The sequence below is a fragment of the Hypanus sabinus genome, chromosome 6, assembly GCF_030144855.1.
Source record: "Hypanus sabinus isolate sHypSab1 chromosome 6, sHypSab1.hap1, whole genome shotgun sequence".
In the NCBI taxonomy this organism is placed as follows: domain Eukaryota; kingdom Metazoa; phylum Chordata; class Chondrichthyes; order Myliobatiformes; family Dasyatidae; genus Hypanus; species Hypanus sabinus.
The window spans coordinates 154,018,676-154,044,889 of NC_082711.1; the positions used below are offsets into that span (position 1 = coordinate 154,018,676).

The window sequence follows — 26,214 nt, forward strand, 5'->3', positions numbered from 1 at the left end:
GCCATTTGGCTGAAACGAAAACAAAGCACTGGATAGCAAATCACAGTCATTGAAGGAATATTCCAATATAAAGTGCTGCCGAACATTTCAGGATTCTGAATTGTAACCAATTAAAATTAATGATACTGCCTGACCTGCTGAACTCCTCCGGTGTGTGTTGCAAATTAAGGTGTTCACTATTAAAACATCAATGAGAACGAAAACATACTAAACGAACTATCTAGCAAGGCGGCTCACAACATCTACCATGTGCTTCCCTCCACGTCAACTCAATTCACTCCACCTGTCTCTCAGATCGAGTCCACATTAATCAAGAAAGTGAAGCGGACACTGCACGGACCGATGTGCCTCCTACTTGTGCTACTACCAGGCTACCAGCACTTTACTCTGACTAGTGCAGCCACGACATCTAGGACAGAAGTGGGAAGGAAGAGGATGGAGGGGAACAGGGAGCTAAACCAGGCTGATTTGATCCAAATTCTTGCAATATTGCAATCCTATGCAATATTACTTCACCCCAACCCTGTTTTCTATTACTTCTCTCCCCCCACCCCTAAACATAGTCTATTCCCATAATCCCTCACCACCTCTCCTTTTTCCCTTTTGATCCCTCCTCCCTATTTGTCTCACTTTCTATTTTCCTTACACTCTCTCCCTGCCCCATTCCTCTTCTCGCCAATATTGGAATCCTATCGTGCAGAAACAGGACCAATCGGCCCACTTCATACGCATCAACTGTGAGGCCTATCTATGTTAATCTCATTAGGCCTGTATCCCCATACCACAGGGTTCCCAACATTTTTTATGCCACCTACCAATACCACTAAGCAAGGGGTTTATGGACCCCGGGTTGGGAACCCCTGCTCTATGTCTTTGTTATCCAAGTAGTTATCCAAACACCTTTAAAATGTTATTGATGTATCCCCCCCCCCACCACCACCACCACTTCCACTGGTAACTTTTCCCAGAAAACTGCCACACTCCTTAAAAAAAAACTGACAACTCAGATTTACTTTGAATTTCTCCCCCCTCACCCTTAGCCTATGCCTTCTAGATCTAGACTCTCCTTCCAAGAAAAAGACTTTGACTATCTACTCTCACTCGTCTCATAAACTCTACATGGTCACCCCTCAGCTCTTAATTTCTACTGACAATGAACACCAGCCTAGCCAATCAGTCCTTGCAACTACAGTCCTCCATTCTAGCCTGGTGAATCTTCTTCACTTTACCTACACACAATATTTTTAACACAGAACTTCGTCTGGGAAAACTTTCATACTTTAACATTCTTAGAAGCATTTGAACAATCTGACAAAGAATGAAACTGTTTGACTGTCACATGTCCGTTAGGTGGCAGTCTACAGCAAGTCTGCCACTGTAGCTCCAAATCTATCCACAATTATCATTTATGACTTTTAAGCTTTTCTGTGAAGGTTCTAAAGGACTGCGTCACAATGGTATTCAAAAATCTTCTTTACAAATCTAACCTGAAGTACTTGTTCATTCCAGCACATTCTTGTCCTGAATGAAAAGACATGACACTGGTAAATGTGACATAGAATAGAGGATAATGTTATGAACTGAACTCCAGAAGCTTGTCAAAAGCACGTGAAATGATTTAGTCTGGTGCATGCTGAGACCAACAGCAGCACTACTGCATCAATAAATGGAAGTTATGAATCTCTCCTTCAGAGCCTCAATTTTATTATTTTACATTCAAATGGTCACTCTATGCAACTGTGTAGTACCTGCCAAACCACAGATAGCCCTCTTTTCAAGATCATTCTGTCCACTAGCAACTCTTTAAAAATATATTTTCCATTTTAGGTCATACATAACAATAGAAATAAATTAGTAATCTCGCATGACAGAAATCTACTTCAATCATTACTGCGTCTAATAAGTTCTTTGCATTTCAATCATTTACAACAATATTTAAAGCACTTCTAATGGAAAAAGTAGGTTGTGTTATGAGATATGGAAGCATACAAAAGCTCAGTGGGATAAAGTATAACTTGCTTGCAAGATACAAGAAAATTATTTTATTAGTCTCAAAAGCAGTCATTATCTTGTAACTGAGCAACTTGCACTACATGAACAATGTGCCAAGATATTTATTGCTCCACAAACAATTGTTACAAAAGAATATTTGTTTTTCTGTTTACTGAGTCCCATTTATTGCTTTTTGCTATAAGACCTGATCATACTTCTCTGTGCATACATCAGATGTATGAAGACATTTGTGCAAGCTTATCTTCTCAAAGATGATAACTTGGGTTTCATTGATAGTACATCCAATCAAACATTTACAACCAATGTTCAAATTATGTTATTTACATGTATATTGTTACATATCATAATATTAATGGGACACAAACCTGAGATTGTATTGAGATTAAAGACCAGTTATGTGATCAACTTAAAGAATGAAAATTGCTTTAATGAAAAACCTTTACATGGTGTTTTTGCCAAAGATCAAATCTATAATACTGTATATGGAATATATTTTCAAGAATCACATTCAGTCAAAATATGTGGTGCAATTTTAAACAGTCAACCTTAACTCTACTTTTGCATCAATGCTTTACTCAACTGTACAACTTATCATATGTCCTTAGTGCTTTCCAAGGGAAATCTATCTTACTACTTTTTGTAATGATCAAGTGCTCATTTTTTCTCCTGACAAAACCATCTGCTGATTTTGGACACAGGTATGCCAACTTCCGTAGTCTTATGAGCCAACCTCATAACAGAACTGACAACAGTCATCACGAAGGCTTTGAACAATCTTTCTTGTTTACTATCTCTCTCTCTCTCCCATAGAGACACAGATGCACCCATAGGCTCAAGTTCCATTTCCCACAATGTCACAGTTGTAGAGGACAGTGGACTGGTGGGTGTCAGGGAGAGGAAATCAAAGACAAATGGATTGGGCAAGAATCAGATAAAGTAATTAGACCGTGATTCTAACAGACAGTGGAGAATATTCCAGTCAACCACATCAAAGCTCAGAGACAAATCAACGATAAAGAGATGGGATGATGCGGGTTGGACCCAAAGGATATTTGCTATTTGCAAACTGGATTTAGGTCTTATCAGAGTCAAAAATGTGTATAGTGGAATTTAAATATGTATGATGGGAAATAAGTACAGGCTTAGGAGACATCAACACTTTGAGTGGGAGGAAGAAAGTATTTACAGTAAGTGAACCGTTTATAATATTACCAAATCCTACCTGACATTAGGTCCACAGTGAAGTACCACAAGATTCAAAGCCAATACCATTTAATTCTATAGTTTTTTCTACATGCAATACATTTTAAATAAGAGCAATAATAGACAGCAAACTGATGAGTTCTGATGCAGGAACTCTGACTTAAGATATTAACTTCTGATTCTCCATTGGCAGACACTGCCTGATTTGCTCAGTACATCCAGCATTTCCTGTTTTTTTATTTTATAAAGGACTGACTGGCTCACTAATTGATTGGGTTTCTAGATTAGGCAGTCCGATATAATACATCCCCTTAACATACCTTTTCAAAAACCCAGATTTAAGTATTAACAGTAAAGTTGGCATTATAGTTTACGCAAAGCACAAACTGTAATGCGGAATGATAGCATTGCAGCTAGTGCATCACTTTACAGTACCTGGGTTCAGTTCCTGCCACTGTCTGTAAGGAGTCTGTATGTTCTCACTGTGACTGTGTGGGTTTACTCCAGGCGCTCTGTTTTCCTCCCACAGTCCACAGACATATGGGTTAATAAGTTAATTGGTCATTTAGATGTAATTGGGATGTAATTCGGTGGGTCAGAAGGGCCTGTTACTGCACTGTATCAGTATCTGAAGATGATGTGCAGGCTACATTCAAGAGAGTGAATCCAAGGAAAGCATCTGGTCTGGATGGAGTACCTGGCCAAGTACTGAAGACCTGTGCTGATCAACTGGCTTGTGTACTTACAGATAACTTCAACCTCTTGTTCCAGCAGTGAGTGGTGCCCATCTACTTCAAGCAGGCTTCATAGAAACATAGAAAATAGGTGCAGGAGTAGGCCATTCGGCCCTTCGAGCCTGCACCGCCATTCAGTATGATCATGGCTGATCATCCAACTCAGAACCCTGTACCTGCTTTCTCTCCATACCCCCGATCCCTTTAGCCACAAGGGCCATATCTAACTTTCTCTTAAATATAGCCAATGAACCGGCCTCAACTGTTTCCTGTGGCAGAGAATTCCACAGATTCACCACTCTCTGTGTGAAGAAGTTTTTCCTCATCTCGGTCCTAAAAGGCTTCCCCTTTATACTTAAGCTGTGAACCCTCGTTCTGGACTTCCCCAACATCGGAAACAATGTTCCTGCATCTAGCCTGTCCAATCCCTTTAGAATTTTATACGTTTCAATAAGATCCCCCTCAATCTTCTAAATTCCAGTGAGTATAAGCCTAGTCGATCCAGTCTTTCTTCATATGAAAGTCCTGCCATCCCAGGAATCAATCTGGTGAACCTTCTCTGTACTCCCTCTATGGCAAGAATGTCTTTCCTCAGATTAGGGGACCAAAACTGCACAAGGTGCAGTCTCACCAAGGCCTTGTACAACTGCAGTAGAACCTCCCTGCTCCTGTACTCAAATCCTTTTGCTATGAATGCCAACATAACATTTGCCTTTTTCACCGCCTGCTGTACCTGCATGCCCACCTTCAATGACTGGTATACAATGATACCCAGGTCTCGTTGCACCTCCCCTTTTCCTAATCGGTCACCGTTCAGATAATAATCTGCTTTCTTGTTCTTGCAACCAAAGTGGATAACCTCACATTTATCCACATTAAATTGCATCTGCCATGAATTTCCCCACTCACCTAACCTATCCAAGTCACCCTGCATCCTCTTAGCATCCTCCTCACAGCTAACACCGCCGCCCAGCTCTGTGTTATCCGCAAACTTGGAGATGCTGCATTTAATTCCCTCGTCTAAAAAATTAATATATATTGTAAACAACTGGGGTCCCAGCACTGAGCCTTGCGGTACCCTACTAGTCACTGCCTGCCATTCTGGAAATGTCCCGTTTACTCCCACTCTTTGCTTCCTGTCTGCCAACCAATTCTCTAATTCAGTGAGTGGTGCCCACCTACTTCAATTGTACCGGCGCCTAAGAAAAGTATGGTAACCTGTCTAAATGGTTATCATCCAGTGGCACTTACATCCACGGTGATTAAGTGTTTTGAGAGGCTGGTGTTGAAGCACATCAGCTCTTGTCTGAGTGGTGTCTTGGATCTGCTCCAATTTACCTACCGAAGCAGCAGATGCCACTACATTGGCTCCTCACACAACCCTGGAACATCTGGACAGCAAAGATGCATACATCAGGATGCTCTATATTGATTACAGCTCAGCATTTAACACCATCATCCCCTCAAAACTAATCAGTAAACTCCAAGACCTGGGCCTCAAAACCCCCTTGTGCAACTGGATGCTGGATTTCCTTACTTGTGGACAACAGTCAGTTCAGACTGGCAAAAACATCTCCTCCACAATCTCCATCAGCCCAGGAGCACCACAGCGATGTGTGCTTAGCCCACTGCTCTACTCACTCTACACCAAAGACTGTGTGGCTAAGTACAGCTCCAACACCATATACAGGCTTGCTGATGACACCACTGTTGTGGGCCAAATCAAATGTGGTGATGAATCTGCATACAGGAGGGAGACTGAAAACTTGGCTGAGTGGTGTAATGACAACAACCTCTCACTCAATGTCAAGGAACCAAGGAACCAAAGACCAAGGAACTGATTGTAGACTTCAGGAGAGGATAACTAGAGGTCCATGAGCCAGTAATAATCAGAGCATCAGAGGTGAAGAAGGTTATCAATAGCCTTGGCAAATTTCTGTAGATGTGTGGTAGAAAGTGTGCTGATTGGCTGCATTATGGCCTGGTATGGGAACACCAATGCCTTTGAGTGGAAAATCCTACAAAGGTAGTGGATTCGTCCTAGTACATCACTAGGTAAAATCCTCCCAGTCTTTGAGCACGTCTATACTAAACATTGCTGTAGAAAAGCAGCATCCATCGTTAAAGATCCTCACCACCCAGGCCAAGCTCTTTCTTCACAGCTGCCATCAGGTAGAAGATACAAGTGCCTCAGGACCTGCACCACCAGGTTCAAGAATAATTACTACCCTCGACCATCAGGCTTTTGAACAAAAGAGGATAACTACACTATTTAAGAATTCTTACCTTGTTATTTCATGATCGTTATTTATTGCTATTTATTTATTATCTGCACAGTACATCACAGATTGTGTGACAATTATTTACAAGGTTTGTTCACAGTTTATAGTTCCTGATGTTTACAGTTTACAGATCCTGTTTACAGTTAACGTTCTATAGATTTGCTAAGTATGCCACAGAGAAAGAATCGTAGGGCTGTATATGATGACATGTATATACTCTGATACTAAATTTAACTTTGAACTCTAATTTCTTGTTATCATCCAATTAATGCTTGCAACTGGTAGTGAAGATTGTAACTTACAATATAACTGCCAGTAATCCAAAGTCAGGATTCTCGGTATTGAAAAGATCTCAACTATTTCCTGCAACTCAAAGTTATTCCATTGGTTGTGAAATATTTTCACATGTCTTGAGGTCATGAAAGGTGGTAAGACAATACACACTTGTCTTGGTACTTCCCTGATTCAGTCCATGGATCCTCTGCTACCAATTTGCACATTTCCTGATATCTTATCAGTTTTTACTTCGATTTCAGTGGATTCAGGATTCAGGAACACCCACCACCAGGTTCTTGAACAGTTATTATCCTTCAACCACCAGAGGGGATAACTTCACTCGCCCTATCTCTGAACTGTTCCCACAGCCTATGGACTCACTTTCTAGAACTCTTCATCTCAGGTTTTCAATATGTAGTGCTTATTTATTTATTATCATAATTTATTTTTTATTTCTATTTGCATTTGCATAGTTTGTTGCCTTTTACACACTGGTTGTCGCCCTGTGGGTGCAGCTTTTCATTGGTTATATTACAGCCAATGGATTTATTGAGAATGCACACAAGTAAATGGATCTCGGGGTTCTTTCTGGTGACATACATGTACTTTGATAATGAATTAATTTGAACTTTGACAATTCAAATACAACAGCATACAAAACAGACATAGCATCAATAAAATGTCGATTATTGTTGAGAGTTTAATTTTAAGTTCAATGTACCAACCAAGGAAATTGACTTACTTTAAAACCAGGGACCTTCAATAGCCATCAATCGTAGCTTGTTCTTGTTTGATGCTATTCACTCTATTGACAGAAAACAGCAGCACTTTAGAAAGGTGGACTTCAAGAAACTTTAGAATTCCATGGTAAAGTTTTTCACAATTGGTCAGATACTTGCTGCAGTTTAAAACACTCACATCACTACCCTGCTTAAATCCCATGATGGTTAAACCAACGGAATTTTGTATCCTCACAGCTTGGGCCGACCAGCTGATTGTCAACAACATCAGAAAATATCTTGTTATTCACTGGAAATAACTGCAACCAACTGGTGTTAAAACCTGGACCTTGGTACGTATCTTAATTGACTGGAAGAAGCCAGGTAGGTCACAAATGTAGGACTCGGAGCATTGAGAATGGCACAGCAGTGTTTGCACAATCACTTTACAACAGCAGTTGATCACCAATCTGGGTTTGAATCCCACATCGTCTGTAAGGGGTTTTGTACTCTTCCCCCCAGGTGCTCTGGTTTCCACCCACGTTCCAAAGGTGCACAGTGAGGGTTACAGTTAGTGACTTGTGGGGATGCAATATTGGTGCCGGAAGCATGGCAACACTTGCGGGCTGCCCCCAGCACAGCTGACTTGATTTGACACAAATGACGCATTGCACTGTGTGTTTCAACGTACACGAGGCACAATGCCACATCTAAATCTTAATCTGAATTAAGACTGGGAGAAAAGAAAGACAGGGTTGTTCTCCTCTCACAGGAACACTAAATTACTTCCCACTTCGTCCAGTCTGGCCTAGAGAACAACCTCATGCTGACCCAAAGCAAACGCTCACCTTGGGCCAGCCTGGGTGCTTGTAAAGACTCCCGAAGAAAGACAACAGCCTTCCAGTGACCACACTGCAGCAACACAGAGGACTCTTAAGATGCAGCACAAAGACATCAAGACCCTTATACAGGTTAAATCACTTAATCTGTAACTTGCACAGAGGGCAGATTTCCCAGTGTAACTCCCAGCAAGCAAGTTTAGATGTTCTTGTGGAAGCTAGAACTTCCCAGCATATTACAGCAGTTCCAAGACTAATTCCAAGCAACGGCAAAGGATACCAGCTGTGCTTAAAAAAAACAACCAGATTTGTATTATTGGTTTACAATTGAGATCAGCAGAACTTAATCTCCAAAGGAACGGCAAATTTGATAAAAGACAGTATTTGATTTTCTTGAAAATAAATAGAAGACTAATTCAGTTCAAACTTAATAACTGATAACAAGCACTTAAATGTACACTATTGCCAGTTATCTGCTAAGCAGGAATATATAATAGAAATTCTAATAATTAAATGTCACACTCTGTTAATGAAATTACAGCTATTTGAATGTCTGTATTTTTCCTTGTATCAACTTCCTCGTTAACATAAAATACCTATGATCAATACCTAGCAAAAACTAATAAAAGTCTTGATAGTTTTTTGCACAACTTCGGTATCAATTGCATAACATTATTTGACAGGAATGGATAACAGGTCCACAGGTCCCGACCGTGAAAAGGAAGACTGATCTAGTCTCAGCACGTACATCTGAAGAATCAAAACATTTTAACAACTACTCTTGGAGGCTTATTCACAAGAACGTGCAGCCTGATTAATTAAACAGTTTCTTTTCCCATGACTCCAATGCTCTTACACCCTCAGCCTCCCTATACACTCATGAACTGTGTGGATAGATTTTGCTTTAACGCCACCTACAAGTTTGCAAATTATCGCACCGTAGTGGGCCGTTTGTCAGATCACAATGAGTCAGAGTACAGGAGGCAGATAAAGAGCCTAGTGAAATGCTGCCATGATGACACCCCTTCTGTCAATGTCAGCAAAACTAAAGAGCTCGTCTGTCTACGAAGGTTCTCAGTCATCCCAGTCATTGTATATCAAGCAGTAGTAGATCAAGGGAACTGGACTTGCTGCTCACGCAAAATGCTGGGGGAACTCAGCAGGCCAGGCAGCATCTATGGAAAAGAGTACAGTCGACATTTCAGGCCTTGACCCTTCAGTAGGACTGGAGAAAAAAAAAGATGAGGAGTAGAGTTAAACGTGAGGGAGGAAGAGAGGAGGGAGAAACACAAGGTGATAGCTGAAACCGGGAGGGGAGGGGTGAAGCAAAGAGCTAAGAAGTTGATTGGTGAAAGAGATACAGGGTTGGAGAAGGGGAATCTAATAGGAGAGGACAGAAGGCCATAGAAGAAAGAAAAGGGGGAGGAGCACCGGAGGGAGGTGATGGGCTGGTAAGGAAATAAGGTGAGAGAGGGGATGGGGAATGGTGAAGTGGGGGGGGGGGGGCAGGAGCCATTACCAGAAGTTCAAAAAATCAATGTCCGTGCCATCTGATTGAAGGCTATCCCATCAGAATACAAGGTGTTGTCCTCTGACCTGAGTGTGGACCAATTGCGACAGCAGAGGAGGCCATGGATAGACATACTGGAATGGGAAGTGGAATTAAAATAGGTAGCTACTGGGAGATCCCGTTTTTCTAGCAGACACAGCATAGGTACTCAGCAAAGCTGTTTCCCAGTCTTTGTCAGTTCTCACCAATATACAGGAGCACTGGACACAGTATATGACCCCAACAGTCTCAGAGGTGAAGTGTCACCACACCTGGAAGGACTGTTTCAGGCCCTAAATGGTAGCAAGGGAGGAGGTGTAGGGGCAGACTACAGTTGCGATGAGGCCACACTCAGGTTGGATGAACAACACCTTGTATTCCGTTGGGGTAGCCTCCAACCTGATGCCATGGACATCAACTTCTCAAACTTCCCTCCCCTTTTTCCTCTCTCACCTTATCTCCTTGCCTGCCCATCACCTCCCTCTGGTACTCTTCCCCCCCTTTTCTTTCTCCCATGGTCTTCTGTCCTCTCCTATTAGATTCCCCCTTCTCCAGCTCTGTATTCCTTACAATCAACTCCCAGCTGTTTACTTCACCTCTCCCCCTCCTAGTTTCACCTATCACCTTGTGATTCTCCCTGCCCTCCCCCCCCCCCCAACATTTTAACTCTATTCCTCATCTTTTTCTTTCTCCAGTCCTACTGAAGGGTCTCGGCCCAAAACGTCGTCTGAGATGTTTCCATAGATGCTGCCTGGCCTGCTGAGTTCCTCCAGCATTTTGTGTGTGTTGCTTGGATTTCCAGCATCTGCGGATTTTCTCTTGTTTGTAACCGGACTTGCTGTGTTGTCTAGAAGATGTTCCGCCACTCATCCGAGAGGCTTCTTCAGTTCCGATCCGTGGTGGGTAGTTCTCCGGCTTATAAACTCTTGAGTTGTTTAAAGGTACAGCAATCACATAAGGGTTGTTAACACCTCAGGCCAAAACTCAGCTGTATATCTACATCTAAAGGACAAGAGACATTCCTTTGATGATAACAAAGTGCACACTTTGAACAGGGAGGACAGGTGGTTTGAAGGAGGGGTTAAAGAAGCCATCTTTGTCAAACTGGAAAACCTACCCCTGAACAGAGGGTTTGGGGTATGACACCACCTATCAGCTACATACAATGCAGTCCTAACACCTCTATCCCCGCAGCACCACAACAGTTCACACCTCCATTCATGCAAAGATAAGACTAATGACCCTCTCATTACCTCTATGGCTCTTAACGATCCTCATGGAATCAACATACCTTTAAAGAACTCAAAGTTTATAAATCAGGAAACTACTCACCATGGATCAGAACTGAAGAAGCCTCTCGAACAAGGGGCGAAATGTCTTCTAGACCACGCAGCAAGTCCACTGCTTCATATAAGAGAGCTGGTTGTAAGAGAAGCAGTTCACATGGTCTTGTTTACATCAATGGTACTGAGGCCGGGCAAGTTGAGAGCTGCAAGTCCCTGAGACCGAACATCACCAATCTGGCTCTACTAATTTCTATCGATGTACCGTTAAAGCATCACAGCTCATTATGATAACTGCTCTGCCAGCGACCACAAGAAATTGCAAAGAGCTCAGCACGTCACAGAAACCAGCCTCCCTTCCACAGACTCGGTGCACACTTCTCACTGCCTGTAAGGCAGCCAGCTTAATCCAAGACCCCAGCCAACTTTGACATCCTCTCTCCTCCCCCTTCCTCTCAGACAGAAAATACAAGAGCCTGAAAAATGCTATTCAAGGACTCCCTAGCACAATAAGATAGACTCTTGGTTTAACAGTCTACCTCGCTATGACCTTTACAAACATGAGAAAATCTGCAGATGCTGGAAATCCAAAGCAACACACACAAAACGCTGGATGAACTCAGCAGGCCAGGCAGCATCTATGGAAATGAATAAACAGTCAACATTTCAGGCAGAGACTCTTCATCAGGACTGACGCAATGTTTTGACCTTGCACCTTATCATTTACTTACATTGCACTCTCTGTTAACATTTTATTCCACATTCTGCTATTGTATTACCAATGCACTGCTGTAATGAATTGAAATGTATAGATAGTATGCTAGACAAGTTTTCATTGTACACCGCAATACATGTAACAACAATAAACCAATTTCTCACAAGTACTCAAATTTTATTTGTATTCAAGTATATTCAGTTCCTCAGTACAGTAGCAGAGCTGCTAGAAATCAGTCCCGACTGAGACCAACATTCCCTACCCCTCCTCTCCTTGCTAAGCACAGACTAAGATCAAATACAGTACCTTTCCTACCACTTCATCAATGATTAATTATTTCAGAACAGGAACAACGCACATCACAATGATTAAAAACAGGAATACTTAATATTTTGATTTGAATTTTGGCCAGCTAAATTTTATACTGCTTTAACTTTACCAAAAAATTCAAATGGGAATTACCTTTGATAAATGATTATTAATAGTATTTTGCACAAATTATTCACGTTGCAATGTTATATAGAGTTTCGCCTGGTGCTATGGAAATTTTTCCATGACATTTTGGACTTATTCCCTTGGTGAATGACTACGTTTGAATTAAACAAGCAGGGTCAGGTCAGAGCATCCTACTAATCAATGCTTTCCTGCCTGATGCATTTTGCAGACCAAACCAGAAACTGGCAGAAGTCAACCCGTTAATTCAAAACCTGCCCCAAGAGTAAGTCTTCTATCAAACCATTGGACTTACAGTGAGAACGCTCAAGGAGCCATACGACATGGGAACAGGCCATTCAGCCCGCATGATCCAAACCAACAAGGGGGCTGTGGTGAACTATGTGCCTGTCTGGACACGCCCCCGGCTGACTGCTCCTGTGGCTCCTCCCACAGGCCCCTGTATAAAGGCGATCTGAGGCCTGACGCTCGGCCTCAGTCTCCAGGACAAAGTATGATGGACACTCACTCCTGGTTCCTTCTTCCAGTCAATAAAAGCCGATATCTCGCCTTACGTCTCAGTGTGAGTTATTGATGGTGCATCAGGGGCATTCTCCTTTATTAATCCTACCTTCCAGCACTAGCCCCGCAGTGTTCAGTGCCCAGTCACAACTTAAACCCTGTCAGTGCATTTGTTTCCACCGCTCTCTCGAGCAGAGCATTCCCAGTTCTCATCAGTCCGGGTGAAAAATGTCTCTCAAAAGTAATCTCTTTTACCACTTACCCAATTCTATGTCTTACATGGTGACAGGCTATACACAAAGAAGGTACTAGTATATCCAAATTAGCTCACTTCTATTTCAGATTTCAGAACGTATATTAAAAAAAAACACACACACTTGTTGGACGTATTTAGTGTTTAGATTTAGAAATTACTGCAGCACAGAAATTATGTTTAGTATATTTTCAAACATATTTGGACCCTCCTTGAAGGTGGTCTTAAAGCGGATTCTGGAAAAACAGCTTTCAGAAAAATCACATCATATCGAACCGCCTTCAAATCAAATCAAATTCAATAATCATTCAAGCCATACACAGATACAACTGAACGAGACAGTGTTTCTCTGGCATCAAGGTGCAAAACATTTAAAATAGCAAGCGAACATTTAAAAGTAGCAAGTTAACATAATCAAAATAGCGAGCAAAGAATTATATTCACTTGAAAAAAATATATACATAGTCCAAGACCCTGAGCGATCACATCCAGCAATTGTTGGTACAGTCTCCCAAACGCACATGCAAACGCACACAACCCAGTCCGTCATTCCACAGGAAGGCAGTACCAATGGGAGAGGCCAGGCCCCAGCCGAGCTTGGAGTCATGTTGTAAATGCTTCCACGTCGCTCACCTTCAAACCAATGCATTCTCAATCAACAATGGATTGCTATTATTTTCCTCTGAAATGCCCTCAATGCCTCTAAACTCCTTGCTGATCTTCAACTTCAGTCACTTCACTGAAGTTTCCAATCTGCTCAGAGCACCAATATCTCTCAGGCCGAATTTGCAAAAACAACTATTCAAACCCTTTCACAGCCTATCTTTTCAACAATATTTTTATTTATCTATCCAGTATTGCTAGAATTGTTCAATTTGCTTTCCTCTAGGTAATCTTTCGCTGACTTTTCTATGTTATAATAATTTATCTTGTAGTCAAGAATGTTTTAAAATATATACGTAATGCAAGCTGAAAAGTTGAGGACAATAGTTCCAACAAGAGGTCCATTTTATTCTTCTGATAAAATAAGCAACAAATTACACCATTACCCCTTACCCAGTTACCATGTCTGTTGTAATGATAGTATTATTAAAAGTAATTTAATACCAATCAGGAGGCTGTTGGTAACAAGTGGCTGGTTCTGGGGTTGGCAGAGTTTTACTTCCAGTACGCATTGTATATCGTTCCTCCACCCATGCCGCACGAGGTACCTGGAAGCTCTGTATTGTAAATATCATTCGCCGTCCCAGATAAAGGATGTTCTATTGGCCATGAAATTGTCGAGTGTTCCTTTTGTGAAGTAGAAGTCACCACGATGTCAGTCATAGAGTCGTGGAGCCAGAAACAGGCCTTTCAGCCCAACTGGTCCATGCTAACCAAGACACCCATCCAAGCTAGTCCCATTTGCCTACATTGAGCCCTTATTCTTCTAGACCTCTCGCATCCTGCATTTGTCCAACTGTCTGATGAAAGTTATTATACCTGCCTCAACCACTTCCTCTGGTAGCTCATTCCATATACAGTATATACCACCTACAATAGTCCCCAAGCTGGCCACTCAGCCTCACAAAAAAAAACAAGGGTCGAGCCAGGAACGTTCATATCGTGAACCGGTTAATCCGAAAGGAGACCAAACCTGGCACCAAGCGCCAGACAAGAATGGTTGACTGTCTGATGAGACACGCTAAAAAAAATCTACAATAGTAGCAGCAGGGGAGAAATGGCCATTTGAGCATCATCACAAACCAGAGAACCTTTGATAAATTAGACAAAAATCACACAAATGCTGAGAAAACTTTCAAAGCACTTATAGAACTACCAGTCCTGAAGGAAACTGAGCAGAGATGACTCACAGAAGACAACTGGGGAAAAGCCAAAAGCACTTTTAAAACCCCAAATTAATAATTTCATTCGTAAAAGCAATCTGTATTTCTATTTCAAATTATTTAAAAATGTTTGATCAATAGAATACTGAAACCTATTGTGTTTATTCCACACTCCGTAAACGCCATCTTTTGTGGTGAAACCACATCTTAAATCAATAAGGTTGAGAAATACCTGAGGCAATCCTGAATTGATTGACCCATTATTTGATTTGATGAATACCCTCCATGCTGTTTCAAAGGGCAGGACAGTTACCAGGAAGTCCTGTTTGAGTAACTTTTCCACAGCACGAACCTAAGCATTAATTAAGGATTACCTGCCTAATTTAGGACCTTAATAAATAAAACTCAGCGAAAAAAAAAAAGAAATCAGAATCCACAACCTTAGCCCTTTGGAAGACTTGTTTGGCTAAAGCCAACAACCCTCAATATTGACTATTCAAAATGTCACACACTAGCTCTGTGAACACACACACAAACAATTTTCTTGTTTCCCTGTATGAAAAGGAGACAGAAGGAGGTGAAGAGGGGAGATGGATCGATTGGGAGATGGGGAGGGGTAGGGCGAGAGAGGGAGAGAAAGAGAAAAGAGGGAGGGGAAAAGAGCAAAGAGTCAGGACAAGAGTGGGGAAGAGGGAGAAGAATAAGCAAGAAGGGGCGAGGAGGGAATTGGAGGAGTGGAGGGGCTTAGAGGGAAACAGTGGGAGGCGAAGGGGGCTGAAGGATGGTCGAGGGAGCAGAGAGGATGAAGTGTAGGGGCAGAGGTGGGAAGAGGGGAGAGAGAGACAGAGGCCAGAAAAGGAGGAGAGGGAGAGAGGGGGCAAGGGGGAGGGGAGGGGAGGTGCAGAGAGGATGGGTGGGGAGAGGACGGGTGGGGAAGAGGGGAGGATGGAAGAGAAAGGGGGATGGGGAGAGTAGGGAGAAGAGGGTGTGGGGGAGAGGGTTAGAGGGGAAAGGGGTGAAGGGGGAGTGGAGGAAAGGTGGGAGAGAGGGGAGGATAGGTGAGAGGGGTGGGATGGATGAAAGTGGGAAGAAAGTGGGGAGAAGAGGGTGAGAGGGAGAGGGTTAGAGAGGGGAAAAGGCCAAGGGGTAGTGGGGAAGGAGGTGGAGAGCGGAAGGGGAGAAGGATGGAGAAGGGAGAGAGTGGGAGAGGTTGGAGGGGGAGAGGGGGAAGGGGAAGAGGAGGGAGGGGAGAAAGGGGGAGAGGTAGGAGAGGGGCAGAATGCTTGTCTCCTTATGTATAAGAGAACTATTTTTATATATTATAATTTTTTAACATGATAAAACAAATGAGTTCATAGGTAACTAATGCGTTCATGATTCATTCTTCTCTATAAGTGGCAAAGGAAGTTGATTTAATATTTGCTGTCAGAGACAATACCAATGACCTTGCTGACAAGTTTGAAAGATTACAGATGCTGAGCTGGAAGTTGTCCCACTACAGAGACAGATTAAAACAGGATTCACTGTATTTATTTTATGACAAGTTTATGAGGAAGTGAAAGTCCCTAAACACTTGGACCATAAGGATGGTGCAGAGTCAATTACTAAATAAAGCACCGAAAATACAAACAAGCAAATGGAACGGCAATGATAACTAGAATAAGTGAGAAGATAATATTGCACAATTAACTCTAGGATTTAAGAGATCTTTCCACTACAACTAAAGCTCTGCAGATCCCAAACTTTACAGAACTTGAAGGTTCTCTCTGACACCACATGAGTTTACTCCAAATTGTCTGGCTTCCTCCCCCATCCCAAAGCCAAAACGTTTGGTAGGTTAATTGACCACTGCACATTGCCCCTCATTTTTGGTAGAATCTAGGGGAAATTGATGAAAATGTAGGTGGCCATGTGATGAATGGAGCAGACTCAGTGGGCCAAGGGGTGCAATTCTGAGCTGCAGAACTCAATAACTCGGACATTATGACTCAAAGGTATTCCGTCACTCACATTTAATCATGAATTTTTTGGTTGATTTTGTTTGGAAGTAGATTCCTCTTTTATTATGCCCAGGGGCAATAGTTGTAAATAACTGTAAAGTTGGAAGTGTCAGAGCCCAAGTGCTGTCCAAAATGCTGTTTATTCCCATCCAGAGATGCCGCCTGACCTGCTGAGCTCCTCCAGCACATTGTGTATTGCTGAGCTGTTAGCCTTTTGTACATGTCCTCCACACAAATGGACAACTGATGTAACTGATCAATCATTGACTTGAGGTTCACCAGTTTCCAAGACAGGGTACAAAAGCGTTTACACTTGGGTCACAAAAGAGATGAACCAAAAAGGAACAGCCAGAGTTGGGTGAGCTACTAGACGATAACTTCTGAGCCTTTCTACTCAATTTCTTCTTTCTTCTATGTATGGTAGGGTGTTCATTGCTGTTTGAACAGTTCTAAATCTAATTGTGATTTCAATAAAGTCACTGTATGCAATATAGCAGTCACAACAAATCTTTGATTTGTTCTGTGAAGGGTAAAGTCCTATACTTAAATCTATTAATCAATCCTGGACAGATAGTTCATAGAATGACAGAAAATATATGGCTTGGAAGTAAAACATTTGGCTCACCATGACTACACTGGCCAAAAGAATCATCTTTAAATTAATCCTACTTCTTAGCTCATAGTTTGTAACCCTGCAAATCAGGACTAATTGTATGTCCCTCCAGTGATGAGGCTTCTGTGTCCAACATCTTTGAGATAGTGTATAACAGACCCCTGCCATGAGCAGTTAAATTAAGTAGCATTTTTTCCAATTACCCTCTGATTTATCCACCAATTACCTTAAACCTATTCTCCCTTGTTGCAGTCCTCACTGATAGGGTAAATAGGTCTTAACTGTTAACTCCTCCAGACCACAATTCTCAATTTCCTTTGCTCCACTGAAAACAACCTCCCCGCCCACAAAGTCTTATAATTGTAAATCTCCAGCCTTCACAGCAATGTCAGATGCCTGTGCACCTTCTCTGATATCATGTTCTTCCTGAAGTGTGAGAAGTGGAACTAGGTGCGTCCTAACTAAAGGCAACATGGTGGCAAGGCAGATAATGCTCTAAGGACCCGAGTTCAGTCGTTACTTTGGGAGCTATAGATATAGAGTTCAAATGCCTGTCCCAAGACTGAATGGTTTCTGTCATGTTTCTGATGACGATATCCCAAAGCCAAGCTAGTTCCTTAACTGGCTATTGTGTCACCCATTCCCTTAGGTGAAAAGCAAAACAATTAAAAGTAAGATATTGAGCATACGTGAGAGAATAAAGTAATGAGAGGGAAATGACATTGATGGGATGCTTCATTGAACGGTTTGGACCAAATGGCCTCCTCCTCTCCTTCTCTGTTGGAATAGACAAATATATATGAAATGAAGATTGCAGTGGCTGGAATCTGGAGCAAGAAACAATCTGCTGGAGTAAACACCAGTCAACAATTTTTTTTCATAAATACTGCTTTCTTGGAATTTATTTTTTGTTTATGATAGACCACTTGAAGCTAAACACGAATATAACTTCAGACTGCTTGTATCACATAGGAATTTGGAGAAACACAAAGTTAATTTTCATTGAATATAATGTGTTCAACTGCAAAACAGTTCTGATGCTTTGCAATAGTTCAACTAAGCTAAAAATGCTTTGTTGATGGTTTTCATTTGTACTCAGTGTCTAAGGCTTCTCACTTAAGAGTCCAACAATAATCAGCCAGCATTGGATGGATCCCAATTGCCTTGTTACCGCTTGACCATGGCCACAATGCCCTAGTGAAACCATTTACCATGCTTGTCACTGACAGAGGGGAAGAAGTCTAAATGGGAATGCAGGAAATGAATCTTTAGTGACATGTTGCACTTCATGGTTTTGTATGCTTGAAGCATATTGTTAACCAGCTGCATGTAGTTTGGTGTTCTGTAGTTACCATGAAAATTTTCAACAACATCTTTAAATACATTCCATGCAATTTTCTCCGGTCCCACAAGTTCTTCAAATTGCCTGTCATTGATGACCTATTTGATTTGTGGACCAACAAAAATTCCTTCCTTAATCTTGGTCTCAGTTATTCTGACTTGAATCATGATTTGAAATAAAAATATAGGCAATTTCTGAACAATATGGTGCATGATAGGGAAATTTCATGGTCATTTTCATGATCAGCAGCTCGAAATCTAAAAGATATACTCAAAAGTATTCAGGAAGCAAGATCTTTATTGGCCCATGAAATCAATGCATCTAGCAGCAGCTGTAGGGGAATGGACTGTTGACATTTGGGTGACAACTCTTCATCAGGACTGAGAATGGAAAGGAGAGATATCCAGTAAAAAGAGAAGGGAAGTGGTGAGAAGGGGCCAGAAGTGATTGGTGGACTGGGTGGGGGGGGGGGGGGGGGAGGAATGGGTAGCTGAAGGATGACAGGTAAATCAAGCCATGTAGGGAATGGGTGGAATCGGGAGGTAGAAATAACAAATATAGGCAATTTAAAATAAACAAGATGCATGACAAGAAAATTAAATGGTGATTTGCACGATCAGTAGCCCAAAATCCATAAGATGTACTAGAGGCCTTGATAGACTGGATGCGGAGAGGGTATTTCCTATGGTGGGAGAGTCTAAGACCAAAGGACACAGTCTCAGAACAGAGGGGCATCCTTTTAGAACGGAGATGAGGAGGGATTTCTTTAGCCAAAATGATGAACCTGTGGAATTCTTTATCACAGGCAGCTGTGGAGGCCAAGTCTTTATGTATATTTAAGGCAGAGATTAATAAATTCTTGATTGGTCAGAGGAGAGGGCAGGAGATCGGGGCTGAGAGACACTCCTTCCGGTTGAAGCTGAGGTGAGGAAGACCCTGGCCAGAGTCAACCCACGCAAAGCTGCGGTGCCCAGTACGTTACCAGGTGGGGTTCTGAAAGACCGTGCAGCCTAGTTGGCAGAGGTGCTGACGGAGATATTCAATATCTCTCTGGAACAATCCATTGTCAGTCAGTTTTCAGAGATGACAACCATCATTCCAGTGCCAAAGAAGCCAAAAGTAACTTACCTAATTGACTATTATCCGGTGGTGTTAACATCAACCATTATGAACTGCTTTGAGTGGCTGATCATGAAGTACATTAAAGCATTTCCCTGCTACATTGGACCCTTTCCAGTTTGCTTATCACTAAAATCAATCTACTGACGATGCAATAGCCTCTGCGCTCTGCTCCGTCCTGTCCCACCTGGAAAATGGGGCCTCATATGCCAGACTGCTAGTTATAGACTTCAGTTCAGCGTTCAACACCATCATACCCCAGAAACCGGTGAGGTAACTGTCTTTGTTGGGTCTCAACACCTCCCTCTGCAATTGGATACTGGACTTCTTAACAGTAAGGCCACAGTCAGTTCGTGCGGGCAGCAACGTCTCTAGTCCCATTACAGTGAGCTCTGGCGCTCCCCAAGGCCATGTGCTCAGCCCGCTGCTTTCACACTGCTGGCGCACGACTGTGCGGCAGGATCCAGCTCAAACCGTGTTAACGGTGAATGGCCTCATCAAGAATGACGACGAGACAGAGTATAGGGAAGAGTGGAGCGGCTGGTGGTTTGGTGTGAGAAGAACAACCTAGGCCTGAATGTGGAGAAGACAAAGGAAATCATTGTGGACTTTGGAAAGGTGCAAACGAACCATCCTTCTCTGCAAATACATGGCTCCTCCATTGAGAGGGTTAAGTGCTCTAAGTTCCCAGGAGTTCACATCATGGATGACCTCACCTGGTCCCTTAATATCACCTCTCTCAACAAGGCAGCATAGCAGCGTCTCTACTTCCAAAGAAGATAGAGGCAAGAAAAGCTCCCCTCCCCAACCCCCCCCCCCTCCCCCCATCTTAGCTGCGTATTACAGGAGTACCATTGAGATCATCCTGAAAGTTGCATCTCCATCTGGTATGGGAGCAGTCGAACATCTGACCAAGTCCTTACAAAAGACTGTGAGAACAGCTGAGAGGATCACAAGGGTCTCCCTACCACCCATCGGAGACATTTATCAGGAGTGCTGCATACGCGGGGCTCTTAGTATTATAAAGGATGGCACCCATCCATCCAGCATCCTTTTTGACTTTCTACCATCAGGCAGGAGACTCCGATGCTTAAAAACAAGAATGGTCAAGATGATAAACAGTTTCTTCCCCCAGGCCACTGGGTTTCTGAGCTCCCTATCACATTGCATTTGAAGTGTCACCAGGTAATCTGTTTCGTACCTTACAATATTTAATATTACTGCACTGTAGTTTGTTATTTTTATGTGATTCATCTGTAGATTTTATCCCTCGCTTCATAAGTTACCATGTGTTATGTGTACTACTGTGCTTTACACCCTGATTCAGAGAAACGGGGTTTCTTTATACATTATATATGTTATATACATGCATGCAGTTAAATGACAATAAACTTCACTTGACTTGTCTTGAAATGGCAAAGGATGTTGTGTTGGATACAGAAGCTAGTCGGGAGGAAGGGTGAGGAGTAGGGGTATCTCTATCTGTTCTGTCTAGAGGGAGGTGAAGGAAGAACACAAGGATGAGAAAGAGTGGAAAAGTGAGAGAGGGTTCCATTCAGTCACAACGATGTAATATTGCCTGAAAAAGGAGGACATTTCAGATGTCTTAAAATGTCCTGGCCATCCCTCTGCAACTGGATTCTTCATCAAGAGACCACAGTCAGTACGGATTGGTGATAACATCTCCTCCTCAACACAGGTGCACCTCAAGAGTATGTGCTTAGCTCTATTCCCTCTACACTTAAATACCATCTATAATTCCGCCAATGACACCACTGGTGTCAGCAGAATCTCAAATGGTGACAAGGAAATGTACAGGAACACAATAGATCAGTGATGTCACAAAATCAACCTTGTACTCAGGCAAGGGAAAGTCAGGAGAGCACACACCAATTATCACTGAGGGGTCAGCAGTGGAAAGAGCAAATAAATGCACGTTCCTGGGCACCAACATCTCAGAAGATTTACCCTGGGCCCAAAATATTGATGCAATCATGACAAGGGCAGACCAGTAGCTATACTTTGTTTGGAGTTTGAGGAGATTTGGCACGTGTGGAGCAGAATCATCTGTATTGAAGCAGTAATTCACAGGATTTCAGGAGGCTTCAGATTGTTGTAGGCTCAGCCAATTGCGTCACTGTCCCATCAGAGGACAAAGTTCAAAGTAACTTTATAAACAAAGTATGTATATGTCAACATGTACAACACTGAGATTTATTTTTGTGCAGGCATTCGCAGTAGAACAAAGAAACACAACTGAATCAACAACAGATATAGACTAACAAACAACCAATTGCAAAATAAGAAATTATGCAAATATAAAAGTCAAATAATAAATAATACTAAGAACATGAGTCGCCGAATCCTTGAAAGTGAGTCTATAGGTCGTGGAATCTGTTCAGTGTTATGGTGAGTGAAGTTATCCATGCTGGTTCAGGAGCCTGATTACTGAAGGTTAATAATCATTCCTGAACTTAGTAGTGCAGGACCCAAGGCTGTCGTACCTCCTTCCTGATGGCAGTAGCAAAATGAGAGCATGGCCTGGATGATGGAGTCCTGAATGATGAATGCTGCTTCTTGTGGTAGCACTCCTTGTAGATATGCTCAGCGGTGTGGAGCCCTTTTCCATTAATGTACTGGGATCTTCAAAATGTCGTGCTTCAAGAAGGTGATATCCATCATGAAGGGTCCTCACCATCCAGGACATACCCTCTTCTCATCGTTACCATCAGGGAGCAGGTACAAGGGCACAAAGACCCACATTCAAAGTCTTGCCCTCTGCCATCAGATTTCTGAACTGTCCGTGAACTCATGAACGCTCCCTCCCTATTCCTCTTTTTAACACCGCTTATTTATTGGAACTTATAGCACCTTATTATGCCTACACTGTACTGCTGCCACCAAACAACAGAGTTCATTACTTATATCAGTAGCAATAAACCTGATTCTAAATGAAAGGCCTCATCTTGACACCAGATGCAGCAGAGACAGAAAAATTGCCTGAACAAAATGGCAACCTTCCAAAAGACATAGTGGAAAGAAGCGTACTCTAAGTAAGAGGGGGAATGGGTGGATCTCTAATACATGCCAGTGGATGCATGTATAATGAAGACCATACTCGAACCATATCATCAAGTTCGCCGATGACATGACCGTGGTGGGTCTCATCAGCAAGAACGACGAGTCAGCATACAGAGAGGAGGTGCAGCGGCTAATGTACTGGTGCAGAGCCAACAACCTGTCTCTTAATGTGATCAAAACAAAAGAGATGGTCGATGACTTCAGGAGGGAATGGAGCGACCACTCCCCACTGAACGTTGACGGCTCCTCGGTAGAGATCATTAAGAGCACCAAATTTCTTGGCGTTCACCTGACGGAGAATCTCACCGGGTCCCTCAACACCAGCTCCATTGCAAAGAAAGCCCAGCAGTGTCTCTACTTTCTGCGAAGGCTGAGGAAAGTCCATTTCCCACCCTCCATCATCATCACATTCTACAGGGGTTGTATTGAGAGCATCCTGAGCAACTGCATCACTGCCTGGTTTGGAAATTGCACCATCTTGGATCGCAAGACCCTGCAGCGGATAGTGAGGTTAGCTGAGAAGATCATGGGAGTCTCTCTTCCCGCCATCACAGACGTTTACACTACACGCTGCATCTGCAAAGGAAACAGCATTATGAAGGACTCCACGCACCCCTCATACAATCTCTTCTCCCTCCTGCCATCTGGGAAAAGGCTCCAAAGCATTCGGGCTCTCACGACCAGACTATGTAACAGTTTCTTTCCCCAAGCTATCAGACTCCTTAATACCCGAAGCCTGGACTGACACCTTACTGCCCTATTGACCTGTTTATTATTTAGTGTAATGCCTGCACTGTTTTTGTGCACTTTATGCAGTCCTATGTCGGTCTGTAGTCTAGTGTAGCTTTCCTGTGTTGTTTTTTTTATACGTAGCTCAGTCTAGTTTTTGTACTGTTTCATGTAACACCATGTCCTGAAAAACTTTGTCTCATTTTTACTATGTACTGTATCAGTAGTATCAATGACAATAAAAGTGACTTGACATGACTTGACTTGACCATACCCATTCAGAAGCTTTTTCCCATGTGGACAGATTTGACAAGTGTCTAGGCTGCACCAAGCTTTATTATGTTAACAAAGATCTTTTGCCAGACATTTTGCGGGCAGAATTTGCTCTGCTACCCCCACCCCTTCCTTCTCAGAACACAGCACTGCACAAGATTATCCTGCATAAAAGGGTCTTGCCAGCCGGAATAAGGATGGGATTAGCTAACAAATTGGCATCAGCATTCAAAGAAAGACATATTTGAACTTGCCTTGTGGATAAAAAAAGCTTCAATCTTAAATGTCTCTGTAAGTACAAACACAGCCAAAACTATGTGTTAATTGCACTTGAGAATTTCCAGAGACTTAAATTTGATTAGAAAATATTCCACCTAACTGAATTTAAATAATGCACCTATAAAAAACATTATTCAATAAGGCTGTAATTATCTCCAGTGATTTACTAAATATCATCATTAGTTAGGGCACAGGATGAACAGAAAGCAGTTTCTGTTATATTGTGGAGTACACTATCATAGACAAGTTGAAATTATGTACATTAAAGAAATGAACTTTGGATATAGATTCATATTTTTATTAGTTTGACCTCAAAGTAGTCTCTGCTGTCCAGAAAAAGACAAGTAGATTATAGAGATTAGCACTATCACGCTAAATAAAGGAACACAGAGTATCAAATGCATTTTTATAGGGGAAAAACAAAGATGATTTTTTAAATTTTGGTTAAAAACTATATATTTCAGTATGCTGTCATACTTATTAAGAGCATCTAAAGTTGGAGCAGGGTGCAGTTTTACAATTTTCTCATGTCTAACCTCACTTATTGTGGAAATCAATGAAATGGTGAAGCACAGTCCTTGGTTATTGTTCAAAACCCATCCACTTTGTCCATGACCTCGGCTTTTGAAAATCAGCAACACAACAAAGTCTGCAGGTGCTGGATTCCAAAGACACACTGAACGCTGGAGGAGCTCATCAGGAAACCCTCTCTCACTGCTTGCCCCCTGTGATCTCTGCTGCCCTCTGACTTCAACAATGTGCTCCAGCTAGCCTGCTTCTTTCCTCGCCCCCTCAACTTTTATTCTGGCATTTTCCCCCTTCCTTCTCAGTCCTGAAGAAGGGTCTTACCCGAAACGTTGACTGTTTACTCTTTTCCATGAATGCTGTCTGATCTGCTGAGTTCCTCCAGAGTTCTGTGTGTATTACTTTTAAAAGTTAGCACACTGTCTCTCACAGTAGTTGAACATGCAGGGTATAACATTTTTAAAAAGTTGAAGATAGACTTGGCAATGAATTAAAATTCTTGGGAGCTTATTACAAATAGAATTCATTAAACATATTTTAATCAACATGGTAGTACCTGGAAATACTAAATTTTTAAAAGTTCTCGATAAATTAAAGAAACCTACATCCATTTTATCATTAACAAGCTGCTATTCAATTCAAGGTAGACTGGACAATCGGACATGCTGCCCTCCAAATGTAGCATTGATACATGCTTCTTTTTCACGTAAAACAACTCCTACACCATTTCAAGGAATTGTTCCCTTCGACTTTAGCAGAAAATATATGTTATACTCAACCACATAATTCTAGACCTCAGTCAATAACAACTAACAGCCAATCAACAGAACAATTATATTGCACTTTGAATATCGCTGTCAAGTTCCTTATTCATCTGTTGATTTACTTGGAAAGAAGTATTTAAATAGTTAATTTCCAGATACAACTACCATATCTTAACATATGTTCATTCATTTGTTATGTGCCATGTTGTATGGATGGGCAATTATGGTCCTTCCTTGACCAGGGCTGTTCTTGGCAAATTTTTCAACAGAAGTGGTTTGCCGTCGTCACCTTCTTCTGGGCAGTATCTTTACAAGTTCGGTGACCCCAGCCATTATCAATACTCTTGAGAGGTTGTCTACCTGGCATCAATGGGTGCATAAACAGGACTTGTGATATACACCAGCTACTTATACAACCATCCACCACCTGCTCCCTTAGCTTCATGTGACTCTAATCGAGGGACGAAGCTGATGCTGCACCTTGCCCAAGGGTAACCTTCAGGCTAGCGGCAGGAAGGAGTACCTTACCACTCCTTAGATAGAGACTTATCTCCACCGTACCACCCAATAACTTAATATTAACGGAACAAAAAAAAATTGATCTCGCACTAAAGTTTTTCACATTGTTCAATCCTCTAAAGCTCCTGCAATTTTGTAAGAATCAATCTTAATTCAGTTTTCAAAAAGCTTAACAATTTAGTAATAGCATATGAAATTTCACTTTATTACATGGGATCTTGAATACCAGATTCATAATTTGAAGAAAATTGAAAGAAGATATTTTCATGAGTTATAAATATTCTTAAAATCATCCAAGACAAGGTACTATATGAAACACAGTAG

At 42.0% G+C, this 26,214-nt stretch overlaps 1 protein-coding gene across 5 annotated transcripts in view; it reads right to left on the reverse strand.

Moving 5' to 3' along the window:
* The window catches only part of LOC132395973 (rab effector Noc2-like), a 234,463-nt gene that overhangs the window by 157,102 nt on the left and 51,147 nt on the right, over nucleotides 1–26,214 (reverse strand). For all 5 annotated transcript variants that reach the window (XM_059973219.1, XM_059973221.1, XM_059973217.1 and 2 more), the window contains one exon: nucleotides 7,251–7,313. The gene's annotated coding sequence lies outside the window, so the exon portion shown is untranslated. The remainder of the gene's footprint in view (nucleotides 1–7,250; nucleotides 7,314–26,214) is intronic.